This window comes from Ambystoma mexicanum, chromosome 5q (assembly GCF_040938575.1).
Source record: "Ambystoma mexicanum isolate Mex_15411 chromosome 5q, UKY_AmexF1_1, whole genome shotgun sequence".
NCBI lineage: Eukaryota > Metazoa > Chordata > Amphibia > Caudata > Ambystomatidae > Ambystoma > Ambystoma mexicanum.
This window is the reverse complement of record NC_090933.1, coordinates 853,302,117-853,316,983: the sequence shown is the minus strand read 5'-3', so window position 1 is coordinate 853,316,983 and position 14,867 is coordinate 853,302,117. Positions and strand designations below refer to the sequence as shown.

Below are 14,867 nucleotides of genomic sequence, written 5' to 3'. Positions count from 1 at the left end.
ATGTGCGCATTTAAATGCTCTCTTTACGCCTGTTACATTTTTGTAAATCACACAGTGATGAAGTTTACAACAACAGAAAATAAAGGCATTCGATGTGTGGAACAGGTGTAGAGGGTTGAGCAACGCGTGCCAGTGTCACTCCTGACCCATCGTTGAAACTGTGAAATGCACTCACAGCACCCATATCCGTGCTATCCGTTATTGTCTGGATCATGCAAAGGGCTGGCCAATGCATTGTTTTGCAATGCTGTCCAGCCCCTCCCCGAAATGCGCAGGTCTCCTTTGAGAAAGTGCCATAAGGTGGTCTGCACATTTCTAAAACTAGCGCAAATGACAAAAGAGCAACCAACTTTTTTCTTTTCGTTTTTGTAAATCTGGCCCTTTAAATAGTTCTGTGTCCAAATGCACCATTGATTTATGCAATTATGGAAGCTGTGAATGCCATGTTAATTTCTCTTTCCATTCATTAATGAGTGATATGCAGGGCAATCTTAATCACTTTTGGGGCCCTCAGCATGGACATCTTTGGGGCCCCCCTCCACCAAACCAAAGGAATTAAGGGATCAAGAATACCTGGTCACACTCACAACCTACAGGTTGGTATGCTGCTTTGCAGCATTCAAAATAAGCATGTTTACTCCCTTGAAGTCCCTGTACACTCTTCATTCATGCTCTAATCAGAATGATAAACAAGTAGCGTTTGAAGGTCAACATTAGAAGTCTACAAAGATGTTACTTCTGTTCTAGTATAGATACAGGATACTTTTTATCAATAGCTTCCAGGAAGGTATGCAGCCTGTATTATTAATGCAGGACTGTATTTAAAAAGGTACATATAATCCAGAATAGACACAAAACTCACATTAGCTGCCTCACAGAACGCAAAATGGCTCAAGCATGGCTAGAGGAGACCAATTGGAAGGAAGGAGAAAGCTACACATACCATAGCATGGATAGTGGATGCAGATTAGAAGCTACCAGGAAGGTATCTGTATGCAGACAGACTGATATAAGAAGTGGGATATGGTTTTCAAATTCGTGCTCTAATCGTGCCTCCGCCCCCACCCCAGCACTTGTGTGATCTCAATGTCACCGGCCTAGTAAGATCGTTGTCTCCGTCTTCCCTCTGTTCTACCCCCTTGCCTCGTCGCACCTTGAAACACTTGTGCATAGGCGCATTATAAATGCCTTATCATATCCTATCATATCATATCAAATAGATTTGCCATTAGAGATCAAGGGAACAAGTGCCTGTTGTGTGCAATATATCAATGCTCACTATTCTAGTGGAAGCAACACCATAGTGAAACCATGAATGAGGCTTTTATGAAGATCATACCCTGATATGGAAATCACTCTGAAGGACTGACAATTTTGAAAGGTTTAGGGACTGGCAATTTTGAAAGGTAAGGCAATACAAGATTAAATGAGATGCCAGGGATCCCACATTGGTTAAGGGGTGGATGTGTGCCAACTCTGTGATTTCTGCATTTGAACACTTTCTCTTCTAGTGAATTTAAACAATATCAATTTATAAAATTGACTTGGAAAGTACACAAATCACATTACCAAACATGACCATTTAAAAAACTAATATTATAGCAGCGTGTTATGCAAAATGGGAATGATTCTAGATTAATTCTCTACATCATCAAGGGAAGTATATAAGTACCAGCATACCAATCGATGTTATTTAACACATTTAATCTGGGTTTTTCTTTCGTATTTTAAAGCTTCAAATACTTCCAAAGCAATGGCTTGTGATATTGTCATTTATAAACGTGCATAAAAACCTTTGAGTTTTACAAAAAAAGCTAACCTTTCTTTGTGTCAAAGAGCAGACTTTAAAATATGCTTGCCCGAGGCCTGCAACATCTGGTCTGCTCTCTCGGTCTACCACCCCTTCCAGTCAAATGGCGTACATATGAAGAAAGATCAACTAATGGGCTAAACAATACCACTGCATGCACGAAGGCAAACCTCAGAGAAGACAGTAATGTAAGAGTTATTACATGATTTGGCCAGGATCACTGTGTCATCTGCTGACAAAGCCAGGATAGAAGCATGAACGCTTTTGCTCCACAGTCTTGAATTTGGATACTTATTCACCTCTTGGACTAACAGTTTTTGCATCATTGGAGGTGATTGCCTAGGTTTTACAACACCCGATCTGAACAAACCAATGTCTAGACCATCACCATACAGATGATATGTTAGTTTTTATAGAAACCCCTATCTGGTGCAGGCACATTGCTGATAATAGCACCTGTTTGACTGTAAAGCCAGGTTTATAAACTTCAAACATAGGAAAGGCTCAGCCAGGTTTGCTGGAATGTGCTCTTCTAATCTTGCATATGAACACACATCTCTGCAATGAGTGCTTAACACACTGAGCTAACTGCTAAACGATTGTGGCGATCAATCAATATGCATTTCAACTTTAGCTATTGCACATGATCAACATACTTCCCACAGGAAGGAAAGAATGCTACAGAGATGTGCTGGTAGGAACACACAGTGTATGTTTACCACAGGTAACACAGAAGGCATTAGATGATGAATTGATCAAGGCAGATTGTACTTGTCAAAACAGACAGGCAATGGGTTTAGAACCTCAGCAGCATGCCATAAGATATCATGGAATCTTATGTCTTTAGATCAGGCCACCTTGTGTGGGCCCCCACCAAGGGCAAGTGCCCCTTTTGCCCTCCCATTAAAACGTCTCTAGTGATATGCGTGTACCAAACATTGTGAACTGGGATACTAGCTTCCTAGATATATAATGAGCACCTTTTGCATCACTCTGTATATTATACGTGATTGTACAATTGCACACTTGTTCGATGTGAAACAGATATAATGCCTTTAGTCTCCCCTCAAATTTCGCAAAAGCAGTGCTGGCAAATCATTTGGATATGTTACAGGTGAACCCCCTTTACGTCTACCGAAGAGTGAGATTTGTATGCCTAGGGCTGTGTGGATGGGTTCATGGGTGGATGAAGTTGGGTGGCTGTGTGGACGTCGCAAAGCAATGCAAGCAAATCATTTAGAAATGTTATAGGTGAACGCCTTTTACTTCTACCGAAGAGTGAGATTGTGTATGCCTAGGGCTGTGTGGATGGGTTCATGGGTGGATGAAGTTGGGTGGCTGTGTGGATGTCGCAAAGCAATGCAAGCAAATCATTTAGATATGTTATAGGTGAAAGCCCTTTACTTCTACTGAAGAGTGAGATTGTGTATGCCTAGGGCTGTGTGGATGGGTTTATGGGTGGATGAAGTTGGGTGGCTGTGTGGATGGTTTAGTGGATTTATGGATGGATGCATTTTGGGCCTTGTGTGGGTGGGTTAGTTGATAAATTAATGTTCATGATAAGGGTGGGCAAGCCTTGGCAACATTAACTGAGAACCCATCTGCAAATATCTGTGGGCATCCCGGGAGGATAGCTCAGTGGCAACGTGCGCGCCTTGGAAACAAGACCACACGAAGCAACACTGGTTCGAATCCCAGGTCCTTGCTTAGAAACCTCTGGATATTGAGCACGTTATAAATACGCAACTAAGAGAAACTCGTTCCTGTAACAGCGCCTCGATGCCCGCGGACTGTATGAGCGCTTTAAAAATGCAAATAAAAAATTGCCCACAAGTGGATTTACTTGTGGGCAAAGCAAAGCCGACGCAAGGATTCGGCAAAGGCAGGAGTTCACTTGGGATTAGGGTACTAACATGACGAGTCGGGCAAGATTGTTATGCTCAAGTGGGTGTCAGAAGTTCGCTTGAGAATTTGGATGAGTGCTTCGGCAGAAAGCGAGTTTGAATTCCTCCAGTAAGGAATGATCTACTTCCCATCTCTGTGGTGGGTTGTGCATTTCTGCAGGAAGGTGAGGCAGGGCTGATTTAGGCGCTAAGAGGAGCTGGAGAGTTTTGGGGGGAGATTAGGCAACAATTTGTGTTCTTGGCGGGGGACGAGGATTGTGTGTATTGTGTGTGCACATTGTATGCTGTGTGAAACCTTAGTTATTTTTCAGCGAAACCTTATTTTTATTTAGAGAACCATGTTGTTTTGTGAAACCTGTTTGGACAACAGTTTCTTTTGGAAAACCATATTTCATTTATTTTGTTAAGGACAACTTGTGTTGGAGAGACCTTCTGTTTTTATTTTATTTGAGGAAACGGCCATGCTTTACACCCGAGTACAGCGATCTGGATTTGGAACGGGTTTCCTTCCTCAAACCTGGAAGGGGAGGCTGGGGGGGAGGGGAGACTCACAGTTATATGTAATCTTTGATGTGATGAGTCAGACAGGGTTACTGTTAGATACTTGAGAGTTCCAGAAAAGGAGACGAGTGTGGAAAAGGCCAGGGACCCAGGAGAACTCATGTGGTGAGAAGGAAGGAACCAGAATCTGATCTTTAATGACGTGTGCAGAAACACTGTCGAAAAGAGGAGGCTTTTCTTTTGAAGGCCAAGGATCATGTTGAGTGCCAGTTACACAATTTCACTGATCAGCTGAAGGCTGAAGGTTTTCTGGCAGGGCTGGACTAGAAGCCATTGGACGAACATACAACTATCAGGAGAACGAGAGAGGAGGAGGAACACATGGGGTAGCCTGATTGCCATGCATACAGTAAGGGTTTGTGATTTGATGTTTGCCTTTGCCTTATGCCTACCACCATTGATTTTTAAATTAATAAAGCACAAACCCATAGCCATCAGGGCGCTGGTTACAAGAGTACAATGAATCAAGGCTTCACAAAATATATTGTTCTAGTAAATGAGGGTGAGGAGAGTCTTAGGAATGGGATCCAGCAGATGGAGCATCCTGGGTGAACAGCAAAATCTTAAGGTGTTTCTGAAAAGCCCAATACAATTGTTCAGATCTAGGTTTGTGGGAAAGAGCCATCCAGTTCTTCGTAGCAATGACTGGGAAGCTCAGGCCCCTACTCTTTTGAGTCTGAATCTTGGGGTAACCAGTCTGTTGGTGTAGGCCGACCGTGTGGGCATTAGTGTTTTGGCTTTTAATTGTTTTTGGGACAAATACCTGGTTAGTGTTGGCTAGGCATTTGAGCATGATAGCCAGTGTTCTGAAAATGATCCGTTGATGAATGGGGAGAGCCAGTGCGCTTTTCTTCTGGCCATGGTATATGCTCCCACATGGGGATGTTTAGAGCGGCACTGAGCATTATTTTGGTCGATCTGCAATTTATATTATGGTTTCAAGCAGAGTTTCCTGAAAATAGGGCATTGCAGCAGGCCAGCCTAGACCCTATGAAGGCCTGAGCAATGGTGAGGCAGCCATCCGCCGACAGAAAGGGCCTGCAGGTGTAAATAAGTTTAGTAGTATATGCAGCTGAGGAAGCTGTGGTGTTGACCTGACTGTTAAGTGACAGGGTAGCGTCTAGGTAAACGCCCAGAGTTTTGACAGACCTTGAGACTGGTATTGTGATGCCATCAATGGTGAAGGATTTGTAATTCGGGTCAAGTTTGTTGAGAGTGGTTTGTGAGCCGGTCAGGAGGATATCTGTCTTTTCATCGTTAAGGCATAACAGGTTGGCGGCCATCCAGACTTGTATGGTTTTGTAGAGTGCAGTGCATTGTAGTCATTTGGAGTCAGTTGTGTAGTTGCCTGTGGGGGGCAAGAGAGTATCATGTGCATAATTTGTATATGATATGCCCGGCTCATCTAGGATATTGAATAGGGGTTTGGTGAAGATGTTATAAAGGGTGGCGTGCATTCGAGGAAGTGCTTTGGGCAAGTGCTGTTACGCTGGTCATACTCTGGATAAAACTTTGGAAAGCAACTTGGTTGTTTAAACTGTTATTATTGGATTATATTCAAAAGACACTTTGGCCACGCCCACACTTCCCATAATTCCTCAAATACATGTGCGCATTCGTGCGTGCGCATTCGAGGAAGTGCTCTTACGCTGGTCATACTCTGGATAAAACTTAGGAAAGCAACTTGGTATGGACTGGCTAAATTATATGCAGCAACTCTAATAGTCACTGCTGAGCAATCCTCTCTTCTGTTGGACCTCTCCTTAAACTGAATTGTATTTATTTTGTTTGTTTACAGGTTGTTTAAACTGTTATTGGATTATATTCAAAAGACACTTTGGCCACACCCACAATTCCTCAAACAATTTGCGCGCGCATTCAGGGAGTGCTTCGGGCAAGTGCTGTTATGCTGTTTCGTGGGTAAGCGACGAGTGTAGACCAGATTGCCGATTCTTTCGTTCTAAGCTGCTTGCATTTGCATTTGTTATTAGACACTTTTTAGCAAGACTTATTTGCCGTTCCATAGAGCTGCGGCTTATCCGTGCGGCGAGTCTTAATCGGATAGACTGCAGCGCCACGCTATGGCAACTACAACGGGCCCCTACACACTAAAGACCTTGATGCCGGCCCAGGCTCCACTCTTGTTGCTGCCAAATCCACCAAGGCTCACACCAGTCAGAACGCCAAATACTGTGAACATGGTTATGAGCAGAGCCAGTTCAACGTGCTTTCGCACTCAGTCGTATAGAGCCGACAACCGGAAATACTGAGTGACTGATTATAATGGACACCGTAGTCAGCATACTTCTGACATCAGCTCAGTAATTGTGGTCGATCTTACTCCCCAACTCATAACAGCCGGTGTCCATCCTGCAAATCAGACCATAACAGATTTGTCCTCGCCCCCTGACTAGATAATGGAAGCAGGCTACACTGAGCTCCCGCTTGAGGTTGCATCTGGAGGCGCTGAAGCCACTATAGTGCCTGATACTAGGCCTTCAACTTTAAACGCCCAAGATGAAAGATCCACTCCCACACTATTGCTAATGGGAGAGTCTGCCCCCCACACCTGCAAGGATGCAACACTCACTACACCCAAAGCACAACCTAATTCAGACCCACTAACAAACCAAATTTCACCTGCCTTTCTGTCCTCTCCCCGCAATTCCACTAGTGTTGCAACTGCACTTTCTCAGTACCCAATCCTATTCCCTCCCTCGACTCACAACTCCTCGGCTCTTTCCATTTCTTTTGCCAACCCCACTCCTAGGAGATTCCCTCAATCTGGACACCCGGAATACCCAACTGATAATGCATCTCTGTACTTAGCTCATACTCTTGCTGCTATGAACACCGCCTTAATGTCTATTACAAAGCTATACAAGATCCTAGACAGCAAGTTTAGCTCCCAATCGGTCATGCTGATGCAATTACTACAATGCGGTCAGCCTTTCAGTGGTGCAGAAAATATGTCAAATACTGCTCCCTTACGTCCAGAAAACTCTAACCCTTTACTGGCTGAACGGCAAGCACCGTCCTTGCACTCGATTGGCACAGACCCTATTGATCTTGATGCCTGCATACAGTTACAACTCACTGCTGCTTCTACGGAATCTGCTGCTGTCTCTGTAGAACCTGCACCGACCCTCTGGATGCTCCGATTCAGGCACATTCCAAGCCTGAGACATCTAGCAAACCTGCCTTTAACATATTTGCGGGAACAAAAAGACACTAGCCCCAAAAGTCAAGAACTCTGCAACGAAAACAAAGAACATGAAAAGTGTAAACTGTCTACCAGGTTCGGCGTCGGAGCACTTTATAAAAACTTTATTGCTCCCAAAAAGGGCTGTCCAAGTAGCTTCCGTGTCAGTTTTCATAAAATACGCCTCTATAGCGTTTTCGAAAAAGCATGTGACTAAGGCAAATGCCCACCAATTACTGAGCAGCGGAGACCCTTGACCAACTCTTGCAGGAAGTCGACAATCAAAGTAATTCTTAACACATGACACAAAACAATAAGCCGATTTTGTCACTGACCGAGCCTGTAAATTCAATACAAGTCGTTAACTGGCATCAAAACATGACGCCCACTCTGCAATGTCGCAGAAACTCAGTTCTTCAAGCAGCAATAACAAAGGAGTCAGTAATCTCGCTGCCCATCCATTCTCCACCGATCTTCCGTGCTAACACAATTGAGAAACCTGTCGGTACTCTCAACCAGCCGGAGAGAACAAATTGCCAAATCAGTAAAGTTATACATTCAAACAACTCAAGGCTCCCATCAACAATGGCAAACTCTGAATGTCTCTCAGGAGCAAGCTTCTAAATCACGGCTGTTGACTACTTCAGACACTCCAACCTTTACAAATCAGATCGGCCCTAAACCAGGCCCTATGGTGGTGAAGCACGATGTCAAACCTGGCAATTCCACCCACGATCCCCATTTGATAATAGAATGCAGGGGGAGTCCTCCCCCTACATACGACCTAAACAGGACATGCATACTTAACATTTTTTGTGCCGTTCCGGCTTTGCAGGATCTAACGACGCCAGATATCCGCCGTAGAGACAGATCTTTCGACAGCACGGATCTGCATACCATCTGCCATTGTCTCAAATGCCATGTGGCAGGCCAACTCGGCAATTCAAGAGTTAGGATTCCATGTGAAGCAAGAACACTCATTCCAAAAAACTACCCAACACAATATAGACAGAAATCAGCTCAACACGATTCAACAACCACAATCCAATATAGATCGAAATCAACTTGATAATGCTTATGCACTATTTCCTTCCTTCAAGATCACTTGTCCCCAAAAATGTCAACAAACGTTGCATTGCTTTCAGCCATCTCAGAATGTAACACGTTCAATTGTCTCACCTACCTCCACCAAGTAGCAATCCAGGATTCCAACAAACGCATTACACTGCCCTTGTGGAACACTCAAGGTTATAACAATTTTTGGGGACTCTCTGCCCAAGAACTTAACAAATACAACATTCTCCAGCATGGGGTCTGGCATGGATTCACATGCTCATGAATATTCCCCGTTGTCAGGCTGGGAATCCTCAGTAAAGAAAAAATCAGTATCAGTTTGGTTTCTGATCTGTCTTTCTTAGTAGTAACCAATCACTGATCTCTGGGTCATACTGCCCCCAGCCAATGACTGCCCTCTCCCTAAGCCCCGCCTCTGGCAGCCATCCTCAGATTTTTACCGCACGCTCAAGTGTTGGGAGTCCTCGTGTTTAGCTCTTGAGTTTTTTGCTGCGTTTTTATCCTTTTTTCAGGAGATTTTCTCATTTTTTCGGTTTAATCGAGCCTCAAGCTCCACCGTTTCTACTTCCGACAATGGGTATCCGTTTCGGAATTCTTCTACGCCCCTCAAGGGGGAGGTTTTCGTCGAGTTTACACTTCTTGGAGGATTCCCGAAGATCTGCGGCCTACCTCAACGGACATGGCCCAGGACAAGGGAAACTCGACGCCCGGATCCAAGCTGTTCAGGTGCTGCCCTGGATGTGGATTGCAGATGTTTTCAAGGAGGACGAGCACTCGCAATGTCTCTACTGCCTTCATGAGGACAAGACGCACGTGGAGAAGGACTGTGCGTTCTGCAAGAACCTTTCAGACGGACCAAACAAGAATGTCGTTCCCGCCTCGCCGCCTGGCTGGAGAAGGGCACAGCAGGTGAGAAGGCGAAGAAAAAGTCTGAGCGGGCTTGTAAGTCCTGTGAGGGCGCCCCGGCGATGGGGCCCAACAGAAGGCCAAGAACCGCGAGTCCGCAGGCACCGGGAGCGCCAAAAGGTCAGGCTCTTCGGCTGCCAGGCAGGGCGCTACTTCCCCGGCACGTTCAACCAAGAGCCAGCACTCTGGTTCAGGGAAGAGGAAGTCTGAGAACCCGGGTAAGCCGCTGGAGCGGACCCGGTCGATCTCGAAGGGGGAGCAAGGCGCTGACCCTCCCTCCAAGGCGAAGGCCCGGGACGCACCTAAGGTGGTGAGGGCTTTGATCCAGCCGGCAAAGGCCTCTATCGAAGTGGTCGCTGCAACCCTGGCGAAGCCGGCTGAGACTACGCCAGTGGAAACAGCCTCTGGGCCCAGAGTATCCCTGCCACCGCAGAGGGAATTCTCTTTCCAGCCCATTGTTAAGACCCCCGTGAAGCCCCAGGCAGAAAAAGAGGGGGGGGCGGTGGCCATTGCAGACTCGGAATCAGCCTCTGAGGAGGAGCTGGTGGAAACCGAGAAGGGCCTCAACGAGAGGTCCATAGGCCTCAACGAGAGGTTCGAGAGGGTTCGATCCCAGGGGGCGGTCCCTGCTGACGTGATTGAAGAGAGCGACAATGGTGACGAAGAGGGCCCAGTGGAGCGGCCATCCCATCCGTCGCAGCCATTACCCGAGCCCCAGGATAGCTCGGTGGCCATTTTGTTGGCAATCCAATCCTTACGTACCGAGATAAGGACGAGATTACCACGGACCCCGACGGAGGATCCAGAATCAGGCCCGTCGGGAAGCCCTCCGAACAAGCGGAGGAGAGTCCACCCCGCTCCGCCCTTCATGCCTGCGAGACCTGTGGACCCCTCATCCTCGCCAGACCCTACAGAGGATACGGTGACGGACACAGCGACGGGGACAGACGATGATGGCGGCGATGACACAGCGGACATCCCGTCAGCACAGCCCCCCCCCCACCCTCCTGGGGGCTTCCCCAGCTGACGAAAATGGCTTTTTCCACGCCATGATAACCAGGGCATCCGAGCTCTTCCAGCTATGCCCTGAAGAACAAAAAAAGGAAGGGTTTCTGTACCAACGACGAGAGGCCAAGAGGAAGACGGTCCTCGTGGTGCCTTTGCTCAACGACATCTGGAACGAGGGGCTTGCTGTCCTCAAGAACCCTTCCACGACACCCGCCAAGAGGGAAAGGTACGAGAAGAAGTACCGAGTCCCCGATGCCACCCCCTTGTGCCTCAGGACCCAGCCCATGCCGGACTCTGTCGTCTCGGCAACGGCTAAGAAGAAGGCAGCGGGTGCTGCGGCTTCATCTTCCACTTCCCCTTCGGACAGCGAGGGCAATAAGTGGCCAATGCCTTAGCGATCGTGGCCCGCTACGACAGGAAGCTCTGGTTCAAGATAGCTCCCCTGCTAGACTTCCTACCTGATGACAAGAGGGCGGAGGCCCTAGAAATTCTGCAGGAAGGCGAGGTGGTGTCGGATCACGCCATAACGGTGGCAACGGACATTGCCGATACCGGATTTCACCAACTGGGCAACGGAGTTTGCCTCAGACGACGAGGATGGCTCAAGGCAACAGACTTTCGCCAGGACGTCCAGACCAGAGTGTTGGACATGCTGTTTGACGGCAACAACCTTTTTGTTAGGGCGGTGGACGAGTCTCTACAGGCCATCAAGGCTGACTCAGAGACGGCCCGGGCCCTAGGGGTACTTCAACAGCGACTGACCTTTCGGAGCTCCGGAGGCAGACAGGGTGCCTCCAAAGGTTCCAGCGGTGGCTCCTCCACTTACCGCCAGGCAGCCCGCTCCTCTTCCCAGGAGGCCTACAGAGGTTGCGGCAAGCAAGGGGGATCCCGCCGTCGTCGCCAAGGAGGCCAAGGCGGCAAAGCCGCCTCCAAGCAAGACTGACACGGCCCTGTTGTCGGGCCCCCACCGAAGCACCCCAGTGGGAGGCCGGCTGACGAAGTTTGTCAGCGTGTGGGAGTCCATCTCCACCGACCGTTGGGTGTTGGACACCCTGGCCAACGGGCACTCGCTGGAATTCCAAAAGAAGTGCCCTTGCATTCCTCCCGTGGCCAGGAAGGAGAATCACATCCCTCAACAGCTGTTGGAGGTAAGGGCAATGCTCAAGAAAGGTGCCATCGAGCTCGTCCCCAGAAGGCTCCGGAGCCCCGGAGTGTACTCAAGGTACTCCCTCACCAGGAAAAAGACAGGCGGTTGGCGCCCCATCCTGGACCTGCGTCGCTTAAACAAGTACATCAAGGCACAGAAATTCAGGATGGTCACCCACGTGCTGGGACAGCTGGAGGAAGGCAACTTCCTATCATCGTTGGACCTGGAGGATGCTTACGTCCACATCCCCATTCTAAAAAGGCACAGGAAGTTCCTCAGGTTCGTGGTTCAGAGCCCTACCGTTCGGATTAAAGTCGGCTCCCAGGGTTTTCACCAAGTGCCTGGCACCAGTGGCGGCGCGGCTGGGCCTGCAGGGGATCCCCGTCTACCCCTACCTGGACGACTGGCTAATCTGGGCAAGGACAAGGAAACTCGCCGTCGAGCACACGGCGAGGACCGTCCGTTTGCTCACGGAGCTGGGGTTCGCCATAAACTACCCCAAATCCCACCTGGTTCCATCGCAAATAGCACTGTTTCTGGGAGCTAAGCTCAATACAGTGGGGCAATTGGCCTCCCCTTCAGAGGAGAGGACCAAGACCATCCTGGGCAAGGTCCGGCGCCTGCTAGCCACGGACGTGGCCAGGGTGAGGTCCATTAAGTCCCTCCTCGGGATGATGTCCTCATGCATCTATCTTTTACCCCTTTGCAGACTTCGGATGTGTCTGCTACAGGAGTTCCTTGTTACGCTCACCTGGACCCCACAGGGGTGTCGATCGGACCCGGACAGCTGCGGTCTCCTTCAATGTGATGCGTAGTGCAGAGATGACTGTCTGGACTGGCCCGCCTAGTCTTGTCTGCTGGACCCGAAGAAGTATTTTCCTGCAAGTGGAGACAGGGATTAACCACCTGTGGGTTTTAGTGATGGCCTCCCAACTGTTCTCGCTCTCCCCCACTAATCACCTCCAATATCCCCTTAGTAACCTCACCTTATGTTCGTAAAAGATTAGCTCTCCATCCTGCGTGTCTTGCAGGGGCGCGTAGATACCAGTTACTTCACTGGTCTGAAGGCGTTGGGAGAGTTCCGGTAAGTATTGACTCTGAAGTCCCTGGCGGGATTGGTAAGTATCAAGTTCAAAGAGTTCAATGTGCCCGATGTTCACTCTTGTCCCCTTCCTTCCTTAAGTTGCAACTGAGTTTGTGAGAAGAAGGTTTCATAGCAGCTGCTGGCGTTCAGGTAAGAGTCTGCGTTACCCAACGCTGTCCGGTAACTATTGCATGCGTTAACGTGTTGTTTTTCTCCCTCTTTACAGATGCGGCATATGAAAATGTGGAGAGTTATGGAATAATACCACCGGTGGTAAATCAGGTAACTCTATGGTGGTAAAAGGTTGTATTTGTTGATTCCCTTGGCTCACCTTGTTTTTTCTTGTGTCCCCTAGGTGCCGGATTACGGCGAAGAAATGATGGAGACAGTGCCGGATCGAAAGATGCTGTGAGAACTGGTGAGTATGGCGCTGTGCTGGAGCTGGCGAAGTGACACGTGCAGGACCGATATACTTTCCAGGTCCGGAGATGAAATTGTTCCGGAATTAGGTGAGGAATTTGAAATAAGTTTGTTTTCTAACCTTGTCCTTTTCCTCTTCTTTATTCTAGGAGCTCCGGTATTCGAGGCGGGCGTGGCAGAAGACTGGATGCTGGCTGCAGGCACGCGGGCGTGGCAGAAGACTGGATGCTGGCTGCAAGCACGGTGAGCGTCAGGCTGCCGGAAGCAGAATAACGCGAAGCATGTGTTGCTGTTAGGGTGTGGTTTAAATAGCCTCCAAAGTAGTTCCAGGTAAGAAGTTCCCTAGAGCCACGCCCGAGTAAAAAAATAGTCCCTGTAACAAAATAGACCCATCCAGGCCTCGTGTAGGCTTGGACTCTTTTGCAGCATCGTCTGCATCAGGTAAGTAAAGTATATGAGCCTGGCGCCTATGGCGCCAGGACTGATTTCTATGATGAGCCTGGTGCCTAAGGCACCAGGACTGAACCCAGACAGCCCCTAGCCAGGGCTGCTGAGGTTTAAACAAATGTCTGGATGCCTGCTCCCGGAGCTGAGGGCCTTGGTCCTGATGCCCGGGGGTAGGCATCATGACATTCCTCGACGCCCGCTGGCTTCAGGCAATGGGCTGCTTCGAGGACAGGATCCTTCTCGACGAGGAGTTCCGTCGGGCGATCCTATGGTGGGGCATCCGTGCTCACCTCACAACAGGCACGGACTTTCAAACCCCGGCGTTTCAGGAGACGGTGACGACGGACGCCTCTCTGGAGGGTTCGGGGGCCCACACCGGAGATCTCCACGCAAGAGGCCTCTGGCTCCCGGAGGAGAGGTCCCTCCACATCAACATTCTGGAGCTCTGAGCAGTATTCTGGGCTCTCAAGTCGTTCCTTCCGTCCCTCAAGGACAAGGTGGTGAGGATCTTCACCGATAACACCACCATGATGTTCTACATACGGAAACAAGGGGGCACCAGATCCCCAGCCCTATCCAAGGAGGCCCAGGATCTGTGGCACTGGGCCATCGCCCAGGGGATGTTTCTGGTTCCCTTTCACCTGGCAGGAATAAAAAACACCATCGCCGACTCACTCAGCAGGGAGCTGCGCTCGTGCCACGAGTGGGAACTGCGCCAGGATCTAGTGGATCAACTCTTCCAACGATGGGGCAAACCCCAGATCGACCTGTTTGCGACGGCGACAAACTCCAAGTGCCAGAGGTTCGCAAGCATTTTCCCACAGCCGAGGAGCATGGGCGATGCTTTCTCGTTCCCCTGGGACGGCCTGTTTCTGTACGCGTTCCCTCCGTTGCCATTGCTGCTCCGCCTCATCAACCAGCTCAAGCAGTCCAGGTGCAGGATGATCCTCGTCACACCGGCGTGGCCGAGGCAGATCTGGCTCCCGGACCTTCTGGACTTCTCAACGTCCCCACCAGTCAAGCTGCCGGTGGACGCGGATCTTCTCTCCAGAGAAGGAGGCGCCATTCTCCATCATGACCCACAGGCGCTGAACTTGCAGGCCTGGCTCCTGCAGCACTAGAGTTTGGAGGGTACGATCTACCGGCCGACAGCAGAGAGGTTCTTGCAAAGGCCAGGGCGTCCTCAACTCTCAAGTGTTACAGTCATAAATGGAAGAGGTTCTCTGTCTGGTGCCATGCACAGAAGATTAACCCTCTGCGGATTACGGCCCCTCAAGTACTGCCGTACCTACTGTTGCTGGCCA

At 49.1% G+C, this 14,867-nt stretch overlaps 1 protein-coding gene across 1 annotated transcript in view; it reads right to left on the bottom strand.

Moving 5' to 3' along the window:
- Nucleotides 1-14,867, bottom strand: part of SLC26A7 (solute carrier family 26 member 7) — an 888,192-nt gene that overhangs the window by 230,613 nt on the left and 642,712 nt on the right. The gene's annotated exons all lie outside the window — the stretch shown is intronic.